Source organism: Puma concolor, chromosome D1, assembly GCF_028749965.1.
Source record: "Puma concolor isolate L17-30 chromosome D1, mPumCon1.1.hap2, whole genome shotgun sequence".
NCBI classification, from domain to species: Eukaryota; Metazoa; Chordata; class Mammalia; order Carnivora; family Felidae; genus Puma; species Puma concolor.
The window spans coordinates 37,525,708-37,547,854 of record NC_141676.1 but is presented as its reverse complement, the minus strand read 5'-3'; the positions used below and the strand labels follow the sequence as shown (position 1 = coordinate 37,547,854).

Below are 22,147 nucleotides of genomic sequence, written 5' to 3'. Positions count from 1 at the left end.
AATACAAATGGGGGAGTGGTTAAGGGCCAACAGCACTGGGGCAACAAGTGGCTAAGGTTTTTTTTCCAATATTTTCCTGACTTGCAAAGACTGGCCCTAAGCATCCTTGAGTCCAGGAATTTAAGGTAGAAATAGAAACATCACCTGAATAGATGTTTTCTTTTAAGGAATACTTTCTACCTAATATCACTGCAATTTTCTAGATATACTAATTTCTTTCTATGGAATGAATTATTTGATATCTTTGCATGATACAAATATCAGGACATATTACTAATGAGAGAAGACTTCCTCATACAGAGGAAGACTACAATGTTTATTATTTTCTCAATATGCATTAGCTCTAGATAACTTCTGTGCTTGCCCTTCCAAAGCAGATCATTTTGGAGAAAACGAAGGAACATGAATACACATATGCAGTTGAAATACCCTCTTAAATAGAGCAGTCTACCTTTATGAAAATATAGAGGCAAAGAATTTTTTAAAATAAATAAAACATACTTATGTAATTGATACTACTCAAATTTAGTATTAAACATTTGAATAAAGTTGACTGGTCTGTGGGAAGATTTTCAGTCATTATTTTTGTATGATTTTATAATTAAAGTCATTTACATTTTCTATTGAATTTTAAAGATGAGCACCAGGTGTTATATGGAAGTGTTGAATTGCTGTATTGTACAGCTGAAACTAATATTACACTGTATGTTAATTAACTGGAATAAAGAAAAAAAAAGACCGAAGTGTTTTTACATGGTTTACATGTTTTATTTTGCAAACTGGAAAAAAAAAAGTTTTGTTAAATGATGTTGAAACTTAGCTTATTTAGGTGATAGCAAAATGTTTGACTAACACAATTTTAAATATAAAAGTAAAAGCAAAAATAAGTATTACACTTATTCAAATGCATTCGTAAATTGTAATGAGGCAATTAAAATAGAAACAGAAGACATTTTAAAATATAACATTCTATAACTATGACCTTCAAAAGTTCAAAGTTCCCTAAGTGTTTTACCTTTTATTATTTCCTTTTAATTCGGGATTACATACAACTCTGAGAGTATGTATTAATGTCAAGAAAAAAAGGGATTCTTTGCAATAAGCCTTCTGAATGGTAACAGGTTATCCATACTTGAGTTAGTATTTTGGACATAGCTGAGGGCCTTTTGTGCATAGTTTCGAGGTGCTAATGATAAAAGATCGAGGACAGGGGTATACCACAATCTTTACATGAATACAGAATTCCTAAAAGCACATATATTGGTTTATTGGGAATAATGTTGTGCTAAGTGTGTGAAGGCATTGGAGGAAAGTGTTTTTTTTTTTTTTTTTTTTTTTTTTTTTTAATTTTCTTTTTTTGAACGTTTATTTATTTTTGGGACAGAGAGAGACAGAGCATGAATGGGGGAGGGGCAGAGAGAGAGGGAGACACAGAATCGGAAACAGGCCCCAGGCCCTGAGCCATCAGCCCAGAGCCTGACGCGGGGCTCGAACCCACGGACCGCGAGATCGTGACCTGGCCGAAGTCGGACGCCCAACCGACTGCGCCACCCAGGCGCCCCGGAAAGTGGTTTTAAAAATTTATTTATTATTTTTTATTTGAGAGCGCGCGCGCGTGCGAGAGAGAGCACACAAACGTGAGCAGGGGGGAGAAAGAGAAGATCAAGCAGGCTCCATGCTCAGTGTAGAGCCTGACATGGGGCTTGATCCCACAACCCTAGGATCATGACCTGAGCTGAAATCAAGAGTCGGATGTTCAACCGACTGAGCCACCCAGGCACCCCAGAGGAACGTGGTTTTAAAGGGTTTTATTTTTCTCCAAAAGTTGGTGTCAAAGTCTCTTCCTATACATCCTCATGTAGCTATTAGACTGGAAATCTTTTATTTTAAGTGACTGTGTGCTGTTCAAGCTCTACAATATTAGATTACTAAATATTTGTCAAATTATTCCAGTATATCAATAGTATAATATTTTTAAAGAGTTAAACTGATGTTGTAATCAAGCAGTTAAACCATTTTTTTCATTTTCTGAGAAATTAAAGAAGCTCCTAATAAAGGAAAGTTTTATGCAAATTACTGATTTGTTTTACAGTATAGTGATTGTCACTAAAATTAAAAATCCAGACTTAAATGAATATAATAATCCAGGATAAAATTGTTAACTTACAAACTAAAATATTTCACTATGGTAACTTAAGTCTAAATCTCAACAAACATGATCATTTTAGAGTCCACTGGAAATTGTCTGAACTAGCTAATTAAAGAAAAGCCAAACCACATAAATACAAACAAATTAACATTATATACCTGGGCTCCTCCTGGGGACACTAAATTAATTTAAATTTGGAATACTAATTGTTGCAGTTAGAAGACTCTTAAAAATGAATACTAGCTGAACGTACAGGTGTGGCAGCAATGAGAAATAAGCAAATTAAATAGTATGAAACCATGTGGGCAAATGTCAATGCCTAATTGGTAGTGCATTATTATTTAACAATGATTAGAAGATTCATCATGTAAATGAGTCCCAATACAATAAAGCCGCATCTGTAATTGATTATTTGATCATCAGTCATTAAAAACCACTTGGTCTCATTTAAAGATGCTTCAGAGAACATGCATTTGTTGGGATTAAAAATGTAGAATGGCAAATAAAGTAGAATTGCACTGCTTTAAAGAAATGAATGAAACAGATAAGGAAATTCCTCAGAACTATATTTCTTGTATCATATAAATTATTTTTAGAGTTGGAAGTGGTTTTTGAGATCGTTTATTCTCTTCTTACACAGTAAATTGCTCCTCATTGAACAATTTTGTGGCACTGCTAGCTAGATGTAAATACAGATCCCACAGTCCTTTCTCATGAATTTTCCACCGACTATACCGTGTAGTCTTTGTTTCTGAAAAATTCTTAATAATTCATTGAATATAATTAAAATACTGTTCTATTTCAGTTGAATTTCATGGTGCATAATATTCATCTTCCTTCCAATCTCCTGAGTTGATTTTAATTGGAAAGAAAAGAAGTTCAAGAACTTCATTCACCTCAAATGCAATATCTCAATGTCTGAACATTCTACTCTTTTCCTGAAACCTGGAAACCTCTGACCTTCAGCAGATTAAAAGACAGTTAAAAAACATGATTTACTCTGTTGTGATGAATAACAACTGTGTAAACATACAATGCAAGATGAATGTGGTCAGGTGCAAAAGGTACTGAATAGAGTGAAATGCACCTTTGCAAACTTTGATTTCTTTATATTTAGAATAAGTTGGATTAATGTTTTCTGTGCCCCCATTTAGATCTCAACCAGCTCTCAATTTGTTAACAAATTAAGAGGCTAATAAGACAGGCATAAATTTAGAACTTTCCAATTATACCCGATAAATTGTCCTGACTGCATTACAATAAAACCAATGATATCTCTGATTAATATTTCAAAAGGGAATGATAGAGATAAAGTTATCGTCTAGTGTTTCAAGGACACACATACTAGCATGAGCAGTAACAGCAGATGGTAAACAGGAACATTTTTCAAGGCGCTAGAGAAGAGTGTGTGACATTTACTATTGATAATGGTATCCCTGCTGTTTTGAAGAGGAATAAATAAGCTTGAATGTATTACTCTTTCAATTAGAAACAACAACCCTAATAAAAACAAACTAAAATAGGAATTTACTGTAAAGTTTTCAGTATAGGAGGTACTTTGTGGGACCCAAGACTAGAGGGTTGGAAGCAGAAACTGAAGGGTTTTTTAATTATTCCCTTCAGTCCTCTCTTGCCTTTGCTTGTTTCCCTTCCTTCCGCATTGTCTATCTGGCTTCTTTCTTCTAAGAAGTAGCTTTTTCTGCAAGAGCCAGAAGGCAGCTGAATTATGACTCAAAAGTTTCATCACTTTAGTTTGGCTTTTTACAGAGACTCAATGACCATCTCTGGAGAGATGCTGTGTGGTTAAGTGGGTCAGTCAACTCTCCCTCCAGCCCCCATTAACTGCTATGATAAGTGGGGGTAAAAATCTGACTTGTTTGAGGCTCATCTCTGTGTGGAGTATGTAATTTCTAGAAAAGGGTTAATGCTTCTTGGATTTAATGGAAAAAATATATTATGAACATTTCTTCCCTTCAGTTCTGAGCATGAAGCAGTACAAAGGTGATGCTAAAGAAATAATTTTGAATAGCTAACTCTTGAGAATAATAACTAATTTCTCATCTGTAATTCTTTTTTTTTAAGTTTATTATTTTGACACAGAGAGAATGTGCCCATGAGTGATGGGGAGGGGAAGGGCAGAGAGAAAAGGAGAGAGAGAATCACGAGCAGGCTCGCTTTATCAGCACAGAGCCTGAGGTGGGGCTCAACCTCATGACCTGGGAGATCATGACCTGAGCCAAAATCGAATCTGAACTTAACCTACTGAGCCACCAGGTGCTCTGTCATCTGTTAATTCTTTATTTGTGGAAGCATATTTTGCCTAAGGACACTCATTTATGGAGGAACAATAAATAATAGTCCATTTAATGAGCTCTTACTACACGCCAAAATCTATCTTAAATACTTACATGTAATTAATAGAACTATATATACAATGGTTTTATTGAATGTCTTATTTCTCAGGCACTGTTCTAAGGAATGAAGATTCAAATGCATGAAACATTTCATTGCAATTGAGATGAGTGTTCACAAGAGGAAGTAAAGGGTGCTATGGGAAAGTAGAGTCAGGAAATTTGTCCTACTTGATGTTCACAGTAACCCTGCTAGACAGTGCTGCGGATGACTTATCTGATGTTTAGCATTATCACCTTATTTAACAAGCGTCCCAGAAGGATGGAACAAAGCCTAAATTAGAAGCAAGCATTTCCGATACAGAAGTCCCTGCTTTTGTTATAACGTGGAGGTATTAAAACTTGGAAGTAGCCGTGATGAAAAAAACAAAATCATCAAACAAATGGTTATTCCAGGCACAGACAAAAGGCTAGAACTCAGGTATGCTGACTGGGAGACATACTCTTTCCCCTGCTGTGCATTTCCTCTACAGAAATAGACGAAAAGTGCAAAAAGAGTGGGTTCGGCTTTCTCATGAATTAAATTACCAAAAAGTGCCAAATCAATTTCGCTTTTGTTACTTAGCGGTGACATAAACCTTCATACCCACACTATTCTCTAGATTTACTTTTCTGAGAGAAAATCAGTTTCTTGTAAAAGTGGTGCTGGCACAGGTGGGATATTGTGAATTTTACTGACATAGAGATGTTTAAGGGGAGAAAAGTTTGATGTCTTGTGTTTAAAATAAAAATGAGATTGATTTCAGTGCCACAGCACAAATGAAGAAATGTCTTTGCTTTAAAAACCCCTGAGTTTGTATGTCTCTTGTACAATAACAGATCGTTGCACTAACATGTATTTTTTCATTGCTGAGCATAATCTGAAAATCAAATGATTGCCTATGATTGAAGTATGAATCTTACTCTCCGTGAAAGAATTGAGTTGCTAATTAGATGACACATGTCTTATACAATTTTAGAATTTTATATTTTTATTTTATGTTATTTTACATACGAGCAGTTTGTATATTTTACATATAAATTTATTTCGCTATAATATTTAAGATTAAAAAGCTTATTTGCATCTTTTGAAAGGATAGGCTAAAATCTTAGTTATCTTAATAAATCACTTTATAGCATCTTGGTAATAGCTGCTAATGATAGCTAAAATTTTTGAGAAGTTACCACACATTCAGTATGCCTCAGTTAGTAAAGCAACATCTAACAGAACATTCTGAGCCAATATTCTTTGTTTTTTTTTTTTTCCTGAGCCAACATTCTAACAAGATATATATGTGTTTCAAAATATGACTGAATTTTTATATTCAGAATAAGTTTACTTTTTAGTCAATGAAAAACTGTAGGAATAATTTTTCTCAGTGGTTTGTTATTTCTCAATGCATTTTACTTTCTGCCTGGCCTGATGCTTTAAGTGTAAGTGTGTAATTTATTCTGTATTCCCAAAGGTTACTATGAGGGGTTAATAAATTTTCAAAAACCTTGAAGTATAATTATGAAAAGCAATAAGCCATATTTAGAGCTCTAACAATTTCAAATTTTTTATCATAATTTCAACCTGAGTATTGAGACTATCTTAATATGTGGTCCTTTCAAGTTGGAGATTTTTAATGCTGAATGAAATGTGGTAGAGTATGATCACGAAACTCATACACCTTCAGTTATTCTAACATTAAACAAATTAATGGGGATTGTCACATGTCATATCTTCCTATGGTGTTGCAGAAAGATTCATACCATATAGAGACATTAAAAAATAATCAGACATTGAAAACAAACAAAAAATATGGGCTCCTGGTTGGCTCAGTTGGTTAAGCATCTGACTTCAGCTCAGCTCATGATGTTGCAGTTCATGAGTTTGGGCCCCATGTCATGCTCTGGGCTGACAGCTCAGAGCCTGGAGCCTGCTTCAGATTCTGTGTTTCCCTCTCTCCCTGCTCCTCCCCCACTCGTTCTCTCCGTCTCTCTCTCTCTCTCTCTCTCTCTCTCTCTCAAAAGTAAACAAACATTAAAAATAATTAAAAAAAGAAAACAAGCAAAAATAATCCAAACCTTTTCTCATCCAGGTTTATTATAATCTCTGTTACTGTATTTACTATATTCTTTTTTCCAAATAGCACTTTTCTGTCTGGACTGAGTTCATAAGCAAACCAGATGGCGTGAAATAGTAGCTTTTTGAAGGTTAATAATTGAATTTCTTAATATTTTCTTAGATAGCTTTGAACCATGTGCACTGTGAAATGTATTTGCAAAAGTCACTAAGTCAGTTAAATGAACTCTGCTGGGAATGGATGAGAGTAATTAAAAGTGCAGCCAGAGAAACCCAGCTTCCACATTACTGGCGCTGCAAATTTGGGCGAGTTACTAACCTCTCAGCAGGTAGGTCCTTCCTCTATGAGGCTTGGGCAATAATATTACAATGTCTTCTTGGTTCTTTGATGGTTAATTTGATAGTGCGGATTCAATGTTACAATAGCCAATAATGTTCATGAATTGTGTTTATTGCCCAAGCACATATATCCCCCAGCACTCATATCTCTACACAGTTTTGTTTTCCATATTCATAGTTGCATATTTCTTACTCCTTTCAAAAGATACAAACTATGGTCCCTTATGGGAAGTCTCTAAAAACGTAAGGCAAATTGTTGAGGTAGTAAAGGATATGGATAAAATGTAAAGATCTCTGATTTCTGTAACTTAATCAGTTCACATGCCTTACCTTCTCTTATCTTTTTGCTACAACTTGTCACAGCTTCAGTTTTATATACTTTCAGTCAGATTTCGATCAGCCACTGTGATGAATTTGTATGACATAAATAATAGTAATAACCAAAGTGATGATGATAAGAATTATAACAACTTTTTTATAGAGAGCCAAGTTATGTTATATTACTTTATATTTGTATATCTTATTTCATGAATTGAATGAGTTATGAACTATAATAATCCCCAATTTATAGAAAACTGCACTTTGATTATCTTTAAGTGTGACAGAAAAAGTTTTGAAATTTGAAATTATCTGCTGAGAAGCCAAATCATTTACCTTTACCTTACTGGTATAAGAATGTTTCAGAAGTTAGACTTTCATTAGTTGCCCAAATCCATTTTTATGTATTTAGATAAAAATAACAGACATCATGTTTTTTTCATCATTTTTTCTCCAAAAAGAATATTAAAATTCATATCTATTATGAAAAGAGAGAGAGAACAGCAGGGGAAACACAGAATTTTCATACTAAAATGTGAAGTATTTAATTCCTTTTAATTTAAAACACTGTCCATTTTTACAAAATATTTGTTATTTTGTTCAATTATTTGAGAACAAAAGGGCTTTTTATAAAATGACAGTCATATTAAGAAATGATGTCTGAATCATATTCTCTAGAACCCTAAATCTTAAAAACACAAAACAATTTATGACGTATAGTTCATTCTGAAAGGATTTTTATTTCAGTTAATTTATTTGAATAGGTATCAAATATTAAAAAGCTAGAGTCTTTTTATGCCAACTTTGCATTTTGTTTTTACTTCAAATTTGTGCAGAAATCTGACATTATTTTCATACCAATTCAAAGGTGTTTTCCACATGACTATGAAGATAGATTTTTTAAATTAACTTAGAGCTCCTGAATTCTATTTAAATGGAAATGTGCTAATGTACTTTAGCTTTATAGAGATAGACTTTTAGAGATACAATTTCTGGACATTTTGATTCGTAAATGTTATGAATTGGCATTTCTCTTACAGATGCTTCAATTTGGCAGAATATGATTTGGCAATAAGAATTATATAAGTATTCTTGAATTTGTTACAATCATCTTATATTGACAGGTACTTTATAGTGTTCCCCCTAGTTTATTTCATGCTATGTGATTTAGTATTATGACAAAGAGAATAGAATAATTTATTAAAAATAAAAAAACTTTCATTTATAGTTCTGTCATAAGATAGGATGGACCAAGCTAGTCATATACTATAACTCCCACCAAGAACAGCAAAAAATGGATATGAAACAGAGACATTATTTATATGAGTATAATGGTTAGATGCTGAAGAAATAGAAACTGAGGCAACTAAATCACCATCGTGGCAAGAATCTTAAAGAGGTACACTTAATTCTGTAGCCACTTTTCCCCAGGGGGATTTGCCAATTCTGCTTACTCCAAGCAGTTGAGATTCAAATTTTGTATTTGTTTAGGAATGTTGAAAGGGCCAAAGGAAAAAAAAAAAACAGTGCTTTTTGAAGACCTTGGCCTTGGCGCATGCTTGGGTTTATGCTCAGGACATTTGCCGAAATCTGGGCTATATTTTATGGATACTAAGAAATTAAACATAATTCTACCAACATACCAAATAGAATTTCAGCAAAATCATGAGATACAAATTAGAGGTTGCAGCCTATTCTAAGGTGGAAACTTATAGACTGCCCCGGGCTGTCATTGCAATGTTATAGATGACTCTGGACAAGTCAGTGGTAGAATGATGCTTATAGTACTGTGAACAGTCCTTGCCTCATCACATTCCTGAATTGATGGTCATAATCTTCCACCACTCTGTTAGCCTAGCAGAGAGAGTTGCAAACCCTTTATGGAAGAATATAATATCTGTAGCCTCTGTTATTGTTTTATATACCATTTCTGGTAATCAAAAATTACCATATATTACAAAACACAGGGAGCATAAATGAAAACCAAGTTTAAAAACAAACAATGAAAACAACTAAAAATGATGTAAGTTTAGGTGATGGATGGCAAGGAATTTAAAATAAATTTGGCCATAGGAATGAATAGAAATAAATACAGTAAAACCTTGGATTGCAAATGACTTGTTCTGTGAGTGTTCCACAAGACAAGCAAATATTTCTAATACATTTTAACTTGATAAATGAGCAATGTCTTGCAATACATGTAGTACATAATGCCAAAAGTTCACATGATCACGACTGAGCCAGTGCTCTCTCTCTCTCTCTCTCTTTCTCTCTCTCTCTCTCCCTCACTGTGGGATTGTGGGTGATCATCTCCCATGCTCAGATGCTTGGTCTCAGGATGCTGCACTTGGCAGGAATCAGTGATTTTTCAAAACACCGGAAGGTGCCCACAACTGGCACTAGTACATTTTTGTCACTTCAAAGCACCTATGGACAGCCCTTTGCTTTTCATATGAGTGAGCTTAAGAATGCTTTGCTTCATTCTGGGTTAGGCTGCCTGCAGATATAGACCCTTTCCTCTGCTTCCTTATTGCCAGTTACATTAAATACATTATATGACAAAAGCTTATTAATATTGTACTGTAGTCAATATCCGTGTGAGTGTATACCATGGCTCCCATGCAGAAATAGGTTGAAAAGAAAGGCACTAAGAAGAAAGAGATGATTAAAGTCGAAGTTAAGAAGGAAATAATTGAGAAGTACGAGTGATGTGGGCAAGTGTCTGAAATTGCAAGATTTTATAAGGAGTCTACTTCTGCATCTCATCTGCCGAGGAGGAGGAAAAGAGGTGGAGGAATCCCTCACTTCAGATAAGATTAGGGGGATGTGTAAATGGGGAAACAGTGCAAAATTTTGTAGGAAAATATTACATAAATAAAGCTGTAGCAGTGTGAGTGATGAATCTGTTTTACAACAATGCCATCTCACACTTTCACAAAATCTTCTAAAGGACGCAAAAGCAAGTGTCATTGGATAGGTTCCATGTTAAAGTTGCACGAAAAGAAAAGGATTCTATTGAGCCAATAGAGAGCAGTGATACTGTTAGTGATAGTGAAAGTCGTCCGACACAATAAACCCCCGTCTCTTGTCTCCTTCACACCAGTCATGAAGATTTTCAAGGGTAAATGCAGGTTAATTTGTTTATTTTTCTTTTTCTTTTGTATTACAGTATTGTAATCATTTTTTATGAATACTTTTGTGTTGTGGAACAAATCATCTGAGTTTCCATTATTTCTTATGGGGAAATTTGCTTTGATATACAAGTGCTTTGGATTACAGGTATGTTTCCAGAACAAATTATGCTCGTAAACCAGAGTTTTACTGTACAATAAAAGATGAAGAATCAGAATCTCAAATAAGGAATAAAGCGTAAATTCTAAAATTAAAAGACACATCATATGAAATAAAGATAATTTTTTTGACAGAAGGATAAATGCAGCACAGATCAGAAAAAGTGAACAAAAAGAATTATTGATACAAAATGCCTAACTGAAGCACAGAGATAAAAAAATAAAGGAAAACATAAAAGTGAGTTTAAGAGATATGTGAGTAAAAGTGTAAAGATCTAACAAATGTCTAAATAGATTCCCCTCATAAGACTGGAAAAAAAGCAGAGCAGAAATAATAATGGGGAGATAATGACTAAACCTTTTTTCTGGAAGTTCTGTGAAGTTGAAGACTAACAATACAAAGACTATAATACATAGGTGCAACACAGAAGATCATTGAGAAACAAAGATAAACAATTGTTAAGAGTAATCATGATGGGGGTGAGAGTGAGTTGGGGGAACGCATGATGTTAAAGGAAGAACGGTGAGACCTTAAGCTGACCCTCTAACAGAAATTATGGCAACAGGAAGTCATTGGAATAACATATTAAAAATGTCAAAAGAGGGGCGCCTGGGTGGCTCAGTTGGTTAAGCGGCTGACTTCGGCTGGGGTCATGATCTCGAGGTCCGTGAGTTCGAGCCCCGCGTCGGGCTCTGTGCTGACAGCTCAGAACCTGGAGCCTGTTTCGGATTCTGTGTCTCCCCCTCTCTCTGACCCTCCCCCGTTCATGCTCTGTCTCTCTCTGTCTCCAAAATAAATAAACGTTAAAAAAAAATTTTTTTAAAAATGTCAAAAGAGGGTTGCCTGGGTGGCTCACTTGGTTAAGCTCCAACTCTTGGTTTTGTCTCAAATCATGACCTCATAGTTATGGGATTGAGCCCTGCATTGGGGTCCATGCTGAACATGGAGCCTGCTTGTGATTCTCTCTCTCCCTCTGTCTCTTAGCCTTTCCCCTCCTCTCCAAATAAATAAATAAACATTAAAAAAATAAAAATGTCAGAAGAAAATAACTCAATGTAAATTTTGTACAAAGCAAAATGATCCTTTAAAATGAAGACAAAATAAAAGTGTCTCCACACCTATGAACACTGATAATTTTTGTTAGTAAACCAGGACTGAAGAAATATTAAAGAGAGCTCTTGAGGCAGAAAGAAAATGGTCCTGGAGAAAAACACATATTGTAGAAGGGATATAGAAAAAGGATAGTGCAAATGTGTTGGCAAATGTAAATACATAGGCCAAATATTAAAACTGTTAAAAAATTAGTTTTAAATAATAGAAAATATATAATTGATTTCTGCCCTTTCTTCCTAACACAGAGATTTTAAAGCCCTTGCGATTTCCTAAGTGATAAGAGCACTAGGCGCATCGTTTTTTCTAATATTAGGTCTTTGACCTTGGTTCATGACACTGAACTAAAGCCTTTGAAATTTCCTAGATGGTGGCAGCATCTTTGGTTCTAATGACATGTGTCTTGGTGGGCTCCTGGATGGAGACTGGGTCACCAGAAGTCATGATTAGAAGCTTGGGACTTTTAGCCCAACCCTAGCCCATTCTCTGGAGAAGGGCTGGAAAGAATTAATGATTGATCATGTGTCCACGATAAAGCCTCTACAAAAATTCCCAAAGTATGGAGTTTGGAGAGAATCCTGGTTGCTGAACTTGTGAAGGGTTGAGAGTGGTGCTCCTGGAGACTGCATGGAAGCTCTAAGCTTCTTCCCACATACTTGCCCCATATGTCCCTTTCATCTGGATACTCATCTGTATCCTTTATCATATCCTTTTATAATAAACTGGTAAACAATAAGACAACTGCTTTCCTGAGTTCTGTGAGCCACTCTAGCCAATTAATCGAATCCAAAGAAATGGCCCTTGGAATCTGTGATTTTTAAGTGATTGGTCATAAGCACAGGTAATACCTGGCCTTAACAATTGGCATATGAAGTAGGGGGAGGCTGTCTTGTGGACCTGAGCTCTGGAGTGATGCTATGTCGAGGATGAGAGTGTCAGAATTAATTTAAATTGTAGAATACCCAGTTGGTGCCACAGAGAATTGCTTGGTGTGGGGAAAAAAGCCCATACATCTGGTTTCAGAAGTGCCGAGTATGGTTTTAGTATAAGAATAAAAAAAAAACGGGAGGAAGAACTGAGTCTTATTTTTCTTCACAAATGGTAATGTCTTATATATTTTATTTTTTTAATATTTTATTTTTAAGTAATCCCTACATCCAGCGTGGGGCTCGAACACACAACCCCAAGATCAAGAGTTGCCTGCTCTTCTGACTGAGCCATCCAGGCGCCCAGTCTTGTGTGTTTTAAATGCATGTATACCTTTTATATATGTTAACAATAATAAGAAATAGAAGGAGAGGTAAATAAAGTTAAAATGTTTTAATTTTTTAGCATTAGCAAAGAAAAAAGTAAAATTTTTATTGGATTTAATAAGTAAAGATTTATACTGTAATAATATTTAGAGCCACTAGTAAAAAATTAAAACAGATTTTATGGCAAAGAAATTAATAGAGGGGGAAACATTTCATTATTCAAAAGAAGGCAAAAGTAATAAAAATTAACCTAAAATAGTTTGGTCTAGTATAAAATAAGCAAAAAGTTGATAGTTATGAACTTAGCTTTATCTTTAATTATTTTACATGTAAATGGAGCAATTGAAAGTAAGTCAGTATAAAGAAGTATATGCTGCTTATGAAGCACATCTTAACTAGGAGTCGTAATATTCCACCTAGAGCATCATGTGGCTTGAGAAATGTATAATTAGATGTGAGTCTCTGTACCAGAAGTCTACAGAATAGCTAGGAAGTTTCATAAGAGTTGCAAACCATCATTAGGCATGGCAGAGAATAGTACAAGCTATGGGATGCTTCAGTAAAGTGCTAGAGAATTCCGAAGGAGAGGGAAATTCCCTTCTAACAGGGTGAAAAGGATTTTTTTTAAATATGTTCTATTACTTGTGTATTTTTATTACAAAATGTCTCCAGTGCCTTGCTTGGTGCTGAGGACATAGTGGATTCTCAATTTCTGTGACATGACTAGAGGATTCAGGGATATGGATATGTGCAAGAAGAGTATTCATTCAGAGAGAAAAATAGGTAAAAACAATCTCAGAAGCAAAAACATGTGAGTAAGTTATTGGTGAAAGTGTCCATCTGTTTTAAGTGGGAGAATGAAGGGTATAAAGGTATAGTAAGCATGAAGATCCAGAGAGAATAGCATTGTGCTAGAATGTTTATGGATTCTCTGTCCAGCAGAGGCAGAAAAGAAAAAAATAACTCAAACTGATTTTATAACAGCTTTATTAATAATTCACAGACATATAACTCATGCTATTAAATTGTACAATAGTTTTTAGTATATTTACATAGTTGTATAACCATCACCACAAAAATTTCTACATCATTTCACCATACCAGTGTCTCAAGGTTATTATAGTTAAACAGCATGTATACAAATCACTCAGTAAAGCATCTGGCTCCTATTAAACATTGCTTAGTAAATGTCAACCACATATTGATACTGAAGTAAATTTTAAGTGACAGAGGGATAGTCTATGAACTATCCTTATAGTGATCTAACCCTGTGACTGCCAGTCATTAAATTTGGAGCAGAATTGTTGACCCATCTCAAATAATGTTCAGAAAACATCTATAAACCAGCAAGTCAAGTTTGACCAGTCGTTGATAAGTGAATCTGCAGGAGAGAGTAAGTCATCAAATTGAAGGAACTAGACAAATTGACAGCATACCCGTGGAGGAAGGGGCTCATGACCAGGAATTGTTCCACCAGCAGAGGTCAAATATGAGACAGGCTTTCAGGGCCTCCTGTGGTTTCCTAATGGTGCAAGTGCATCTTCTAACCTGTCCCTCAACATGCTAGAGATAAAAGCTTTCCCAGTGCTTTTTCTCAATGAAGCTCTATGGCCCTTGAATTTCAAATATAGGAAGAGACAAGTGCAGCTGTCCACATTCAGCATCTTATGACTTAAAACGATTTTAAAGTCTTGGTTAGAACAGCAGCTATTGAAAAATGTCAGCGAAATGAAGAGTTACATAAATTTTAGTTCAGTTAGGACTCGTGTGTGTGTGTGTGTGTATGTGTGATTGCATGCTTACACAATGTCATTTCCAATGATTGCTGAGAATTTACTGTCCCTTCAACAGGGAATACGTGCAAATATGTGATAGAGATCACCTGGTCTTGTCTTACTTTTCAGTGTGACTTTCCAAGGTGGCCCAAAGAGCTACAGAAAGAGCAAATTGTAAAAATCAGTTTAAGGAAAACTTCTGGAATTATAGTGTAAAGAGCTCCATCAACCATTTTCCCAAGGAAACTACCATAACTAGTTAAAGTTATAAAAGAACAGTATTTCATGTTCTGGAAGTTGTCCTAATGACACAGTGAAGATGCATATTATTGACAGAGATCACAAATGTGGTGCTCTGAAGAGATACAGGTGTTCTTAGTGACCTGAGAAGAAGAGAAACAAATTACATTTGTTGAATACTCACTGTAGTTCTGGCAGTGTGGTAGGTGTTTTTAATATATGTTGCTTAATTGAAATCTCACAAGAACACCAACAAGTTACTGCAGGTTAGTTGATTTCGTAACTTTCACTTGAAAGGAGAGATGTATTTATTTATTGACTAGCTATATTTATTCAACATGTTCTGTATACCAGATGCTGGGTTAGGTCTTGGGAATACACTACCCAATAAATGGATATCATTGTTATCTTCATGAATCTTCCTGTGTAGCTGGGGAGCAAACATTTAACAAACACACAACTGGTGATATATTTATAATGGGGTATATATTTTATCACAAATATAACAAATATATCAAAAAAGCTATTGATTGCTTAATATATGCCAGGTATTAAACTGCATCCTTGCCTATGTAAGAATTTCATATATCTTATATGATACTTGACATTTATCTGACAGGTACTGTAAGTTAGGTACAGTATTAACGACCATATTTTATAGTTGCTGAAACCAAGGCCCATGGAAGTTAATGACTTACCCAAGATGTCACAGGCCAGTAAATGGAAGACTAAGGCTTTGATCCTAGATATATTGTCTCTAGAAGCGTAGGTGTGTGTATATTATGCCCTAAACTTTACCCCTACCATCCTTACACAATTTATAAACAGCATGGCTGGAATTTAAACCCTTGTGTTCTGACTTCAGAACATACACTCTTGAACCTCTCTGCCATGCTGTCAATGTATGAACAAGGAACAGAACAAGTAATACTTTGCGCTGTGAGTCATGCAAAGAGGGGATCTAATCCAGAGAAGGTGCCAGCCAAGAAGGGATACTGAGGTTGAGGCACATGAGCTGAGTTGTAGCTACTTAATAAAAGGGGAGAAGAAGGGAAACAGTGCGCCTGGACAGAGGAAAGAGGTTGTGAAAGTCTCAGAAATGGTGACAGACTTAAGGCATGAAAGGAAGGTCATTGTGGCTGGCAAATGTTAAGTGCAAGGGGAGTTGGAGACAGATGGGTCTGGAGAGGAGGCTTGTGGTCAGTTCATGTCTCAAAGGTTAAAAAGATAAAAGGAAAGTTTATCATCAGTTTCAAATAGTCATAAAAGGATCAGAGCTCAATTTCTAACTACTGTTGAATTTTTCCAGTAACTCTTGAGTTCAACTTCTTGTTTTTCATAATTTTTCAGGTGCTCTTTCAACTTTTAAGTATGAGAAAAATGAAGGAACTGGAGACTTCTGTTTCTACTCAGTAGCTGTAATAAGAAATCTGCATATTGGACTCGCATCTTGAGAGGTTTCAGTGAAAAGCCTTTAACTGATGGTAATTTGTGAGTTGGAAAAAAAAAAAAAAACTTTGTTCATCTGACAAGAACATTTGGTGAGTAATCAGATACGTTCTACATAAAGACAGATTGCTGGACTTGAAATTAATATTTTATTGCAACTTTATGTAATGAATATATTATTTTATGACCTGTCAACTGTTTAGCCATAATTACAATTCCTACGTACAGAACATTCATTTTGTCCTTCCAAAAGAGCATCAATTATATTTCTTTTAGACAAACTTCACAAGAACTCTAATAAGTGGAACTACTTCTTGTTTGCCTTTATAATATTCCCCTAAAAGTGAGCCCTCCTGGTAGTAAAATAGTTTATAATTAGAAATTCAGATCAGCCATTATACATTATTTCCACTTTCTTTATTTTTGAAATTCATGCAACTAAGTGCGATCAGGCAAAAAACAATTAGAGATGTGCTAAAATACTTACAAAACATTTAGCTATCAGATATTTTCCCAAGCTGTTTGGTCTCATGTTTGAATAGTATTTTGAAACAGTCTGTAATGAGAAAAATTCTATATTAAAAGCGCATACATTTTGGGGCACCAGAGTGACTCAGCCAGTTAAACGTCTGGCTCTCGATTTCAGTTCAGGTCATGATCTCACAGTTTGTGAGTTCAAACCCCCATGGGGCTCTGCGCTGACAGATTCTCTCTCCCTCTCTCTTTGCCCCTCCCCTGCTCACACACTCTATCTCAAAACAAATAAGTGAACTTTAGAAAAAAAGCACACACATGTTTATAAACATACATACATGTTGTAAATAACAGTTAAATAAATAACAGATATGAACATAAAGGTGCCTTGGTGTCTGATTTGAGATGAGAAGGCTTTGACATAGAACTTAATTTTTCACTCACATACTATATCTAAAGAACACTGTGGGTGAAAAAAAGAAGAGATATTAATGTATTTACAATACAAAGCTGAATCTGTATCTCTTTTATCCGCCTCTGTTTCTGCACATTTATCTTCGGGAAGATCAAGCCAGATTTGCCCACTTCCTGCTGTTCATCTCAATGCTTGTGTGTATTCTGTTTCCTCTGCCTGTTGTGTCCTTTCCAACCTCCACCTGTCCTCACATGTGTGCCTCTTACATCGTTTTATTTTTTTTAGTGTTTATTTATTTTTGAGAGCGAGTGAGCAAGCGAGCACGAGTGGGGGAGGGGCAGAGAGAGAGAGAAAGACCGAGAGAGAGAGGGAGACAACAGAATCCGAAGCAGGCTCGAGGCTCCGAGCTGTCAGCATAGAGCCCAACTTGGGGCTCAAACTCACAAACCACAAGAACATGACCTGAGCCGAAGTCAGAGGCTTAACCGGCTGAGTCACCCAGGCGCCCCCTCTGACATCGTTTTAAATTCTAGCTCCAAAGTCCCTTCCTTTTAACTTTCCATCGTTCTTCCTCTTCTCATACATTATTTTATTGTATTTGTTAAAACTGTTTCTGCAAAGTTATATTTATTTACATGCATATTTTCCCTAGTACTATCTTGGAATGTAGGAAACATGTTCTAATCATCTTTTATCCTTCATTTCTGGTGCAATACTTAAGACCTCATGTTTACTAATGTTTTGCAGAATGAGGTTAGGATGAGTATATATTTATAAGCAGATGAAGTAGAGCACATACAGTTCTGGCCGTAGTTATGCATTGGCAAAGGGATGCAAGAGAGCACATTGTGTTCTGTCAGTGGCTACTTACCCAATGTGTTAGAGAAAGTTTGGAGCAAGAATACAGAATCTGGGGTGCTAGAATATGAAGGGTCTGGTTTGCTTTGCCGAGAAGTTTGTTTGGCATCCTGTAGACAAGAACGAGACCTGGAATGATTCGAGCTAGGAAATGAGATAATCAGATCTGTGTTTTGGCGAGAGAACCAAATGGTGGCATGGACGATGAACTTTATTACAAGACAGTGGAACTAAAAAGGCTAATCAACATGATATGGTTGTTAAAGAAGAGCAAATTAATGAGGAAGACATTTTGAAGATGTAATTTACAAGATTTGAAGAGAATATGTTGCTAAAAATTCACTGTAGTCTTGCTAATGTGGCCGGATGGCATGTTGTACTGTACCAAGTGACGTCTGCTGTGATTTTCAGTCGAAAAATGTGATGCTGCTCTTAGACAACACTTTTGCCTGGCTAGACAGCAGAGTTCAAGATGAAAACCTGTAGAAATTATCCTCCACCACCAACCACCACTCTCTGTCATCTGGATCCTATTTTTGGGGGCAAGGCAGTGAGTAAATTCAGTTGGGCATTAGAACTTTCAGGTGAATTCAGGTCTCTTTTATTATGAGTGTATGGAGTATTTAAGATGCCTTTACTGGATATAGGGCTTTGCCTTGAAATAGTTTCAATAGACTTTTTTTGTTAATGTATGTAAACTCACCAAATCATTACTCAGCAAAATAAAATAATTTATTTCTTGAAAGAATGGCCATCCCTTTATCTCTCCAGTCCTAGTAACCAACACACAGGTAAGCAGTCCCTTAATAATTGTTTGCTGAATGAGTGAAGGATTGAATGCAGAGTGAAAAGAGAAAGACATGTAACTGCTTTGTGACTTCTTTACAAACACATCTAAAGAAGCACCATTTGTTTGATTCTCATTACTTCTCCCAAATGTCGCTTGTAAAGCCTTCATGGATTTATATTATTATTTTCATATAACATTTTGCAAATTTTTAAAAATTTTATATATTTGTTTTGTGGGGGTGGGTGGGAAGGACAGAGAGAGAGAGGGAGAGAGAGAATCCCAAGCAGGCTCCACGCTATCAGCACAGAGCTTGATGCTGGGCTTGATCCCATGAACTGTGAGATCATGACCTGAGCTGAGATCAAGAGCTGGACGCTTGACCAACTAAGCCATGTAGGTGTCCCTTTGTCAATCTTTTTAAATGAAAGAGGCATGCTCCAAAAATATAATAACTTCCAAGTTTTCATGGTTATGTTGTTCCAAGTTTAAAATAGATACTTATCACTTAAAATAATTGTTGCTTCAAAATCTAAGAATTCTTTTCCTTCTATTATTAATGTGACAAATATTTATCAAGGAACTACTGTGTCCCACATGTTGCTGTGATGATGATGCAAAGTGAAAAGACACGGTAACTATTTCCAGTAGTTTATGACCTTGCAAGGGGGAAAACATGCACATAAAACGTTCATTACCAGTTGGGTAGTGTATTTGTTTCCTAGGGCTTCCATAACAAGATGCCATGGACTGGGTAGCATAAAGAACAGAAATGTATTTCCTCACATTTCTGGACTCTACAAGTCCAAGATCAAGGTATTGGCAGGTTTGATTTCTCCTGAGGCCTCTCTTCTTGGCCTACAGATGACTGTCTCCTCACTGTGTCTTCACATTGTTGTCCTTCTGCATGTGTTCATCTCATATCATTTTGTCTCTAAATTTCCTTCTCTTATAAGGACACCAGTCATATTGGACTAGAGTCCAGCCTAAAGACCTCATTTTGACTTAATCACCTCTTTAAAGACCACATGTCTAAATAAAGTTACATTCTGAGGAACTGGGAGTCAGGACTTCAACATGACATTTGGGGGACACAATTTAGACCATACTAGGGAGAAGATAGAATTTGGCGCATCTAAAAGAATCCAGTGTCAGATTCAAAGCACTCAAATTAAACCCAGAATGGGCAGATATTGATTTATTTTTTAAGCAAATAATAAAGATAAATTTATGCTGCTGAAGAAACTTACATGAAAATATAATTTTTACAGCTTTCTCCCTCTCATGCTGTCTGCTATTTGCTCTAATATGAGTCATAATCATTTCTAAAGCCTCCACTGAGATGTCATAAACAAAAAGGATCAGGATTTTACAAAGGCATCAATGCCTGTAGCAGATAAGCACAGAGTTCATAAAAAAGATATTTTTAATGCATGAGGAATGAGGACAGTGAAGGGATGGGTGGCAAGATAGTGTCTATCAAGTACATCTACAGAAAAACACTCTCCAGTAGGGCTTCTCCAGGGCACCCACCTACATCCTTCCATCAGGAGATGAGCAGGGCTTTGTTCTCAAAGGAAGAGACATTTATTGTACATATGGATTTGCTTTTATTGCCTGCAATCCTTCTCCCAAATCCCATCTGTGATCTTAAGGAGTACCTCTTTTCATACAACATAGTTCCTGATCAAGACATTTGTTTTATAGAACAGAAGTGCAGAGATGCTTATGAAATGTATTGTTCTCATGATCCCCCATCACTCTGAAGCAACTGTCCTGATACAATGATGCCATGGCCTTCTGAGATGCCAACTGGATGACTAAACCTTGTGGGGTTTGGGTATTGTCCTCTAGGATGTGACAAATTGTCTACAGCAGCAGCTGTCATATGCTGCTCTTTCTCTCATAATTAGTATTCACAAATCCAGAAAACAAGGAGTGAAATAGGAGTGACTTCTCACTATTACACTGAGATCCACTAACATCATTATTGTTGCCTATACTCAACACCTCTCGACTTGCTTGTCTTGATTTTCCCCAAGGGAGAAATATTTAAACCTAGGCCTACATCAATAGTTCCATTAAATCAAAATTTAACTACCACTTGGCTTCTTTGGGCTCCTCATATTAGTGAATCAATAGGCAAAGAGAGTAATGGTGTTCTGTCTGAGATGATTGATTCTGATTATCTGAGAAATTTGGCTGTAATGGGGTAAAGAGAAGTATGTCTAGAATGTAGGAGATCCTCTGGGGCCCCTCTTAGTACTTCCGTACCCAGTGATTAAAGTCACTGGAAAATGAAAACAATCAAATACAAGAGGGACGCTCATGACCTCAACTAAAATCATAACTGGACAAGGTGCTTGCTGAAGCAAAAAGTGGGAAAACAATGTAATTATAAATAACAATTATGATCACATGACCAATGGCAGAAATGAGAACTATAATAGTTATGGATAGTATTTCTCATTTTGATATGCATATACTTGTATATATGTTAACTTTTTAAATCTTTTCCTCTTACATTTGCCTAGCATCTAAAATAAGAAGTATTAATAGTAGTTAATATTGTATCATAGTTTGATTTATAAGATATCAAAGAGGCATGTGCCTGAGGTAGAAGAGGAATGAACATCACCTAAGGATGGATAAAGGGACTTTGTATCTCATTTTGGGGAGAGGATTGTATAAGGGACAGTTGCCTTATGTTGTATGGAAGCAGAATTGTGCTATTGTTTACTTAGAAATTATTTTAAGTATGACTAATAAAAGTGTGTGTAAATGTCAAGTTGACAACGGTGAATTGTACTGAAATTATATTGTGTCAATTTAGCATAGCTAGAACTACATTTCTCAGAAATCCCTTCCCTTTATCATTCTGGGTTTAGTCTGAGCTAGATTTTGTTAATGAAAATTGGAAGACAGTAGTGAAATAGTAGTTGTATTCTTTTCCCACACATGAGGTTAGACTAGGTCAGTAGGCACGAGGCAGTTCACACGTGTTATCCCTTACCTGCTGTTATCACTTACCTTTTCAGATGTGGGCCAGCATTTGACCCATGGCAACTCCAGTTCCTGCTTGTCTTCTCTTTTACCTTTGCGACTCCTGGACCAGGTGTTTGTTCTCCTCAGAGCCAAGGATGCCAGCTTCATCTGCAGGACAGCCTCCTCATCATATTTAGAGGCTTAGAGGCAGTTGGAGATCCACACAAGGTCCAGTCTGTCCACGTG

General features: G+C 35.9%; 1 long non-coding RNA gene across 2 annotated transcripts in view; it reads left to right on the top strand.

The window, feature by feature from the left end:
- The window catches only part of LOC147576595 (uncharacterized), a 229,236-nt gene that overhangs the window by 142,912 nt on the left and 64,177 nt on the right, over positions 1–22,147 (top strand). For both annotated transcript variants that reach the window (XR_015240955.1, XR_015240954.1), the window contains exon 5: positions 16,284–16,474. This is a non-coding gene — a long non-coding RNA (uncharacterized LOC147576595). The remainder of the gene's footprint in view (positions 1–16,283; positions 16,475–22,147) is intronic.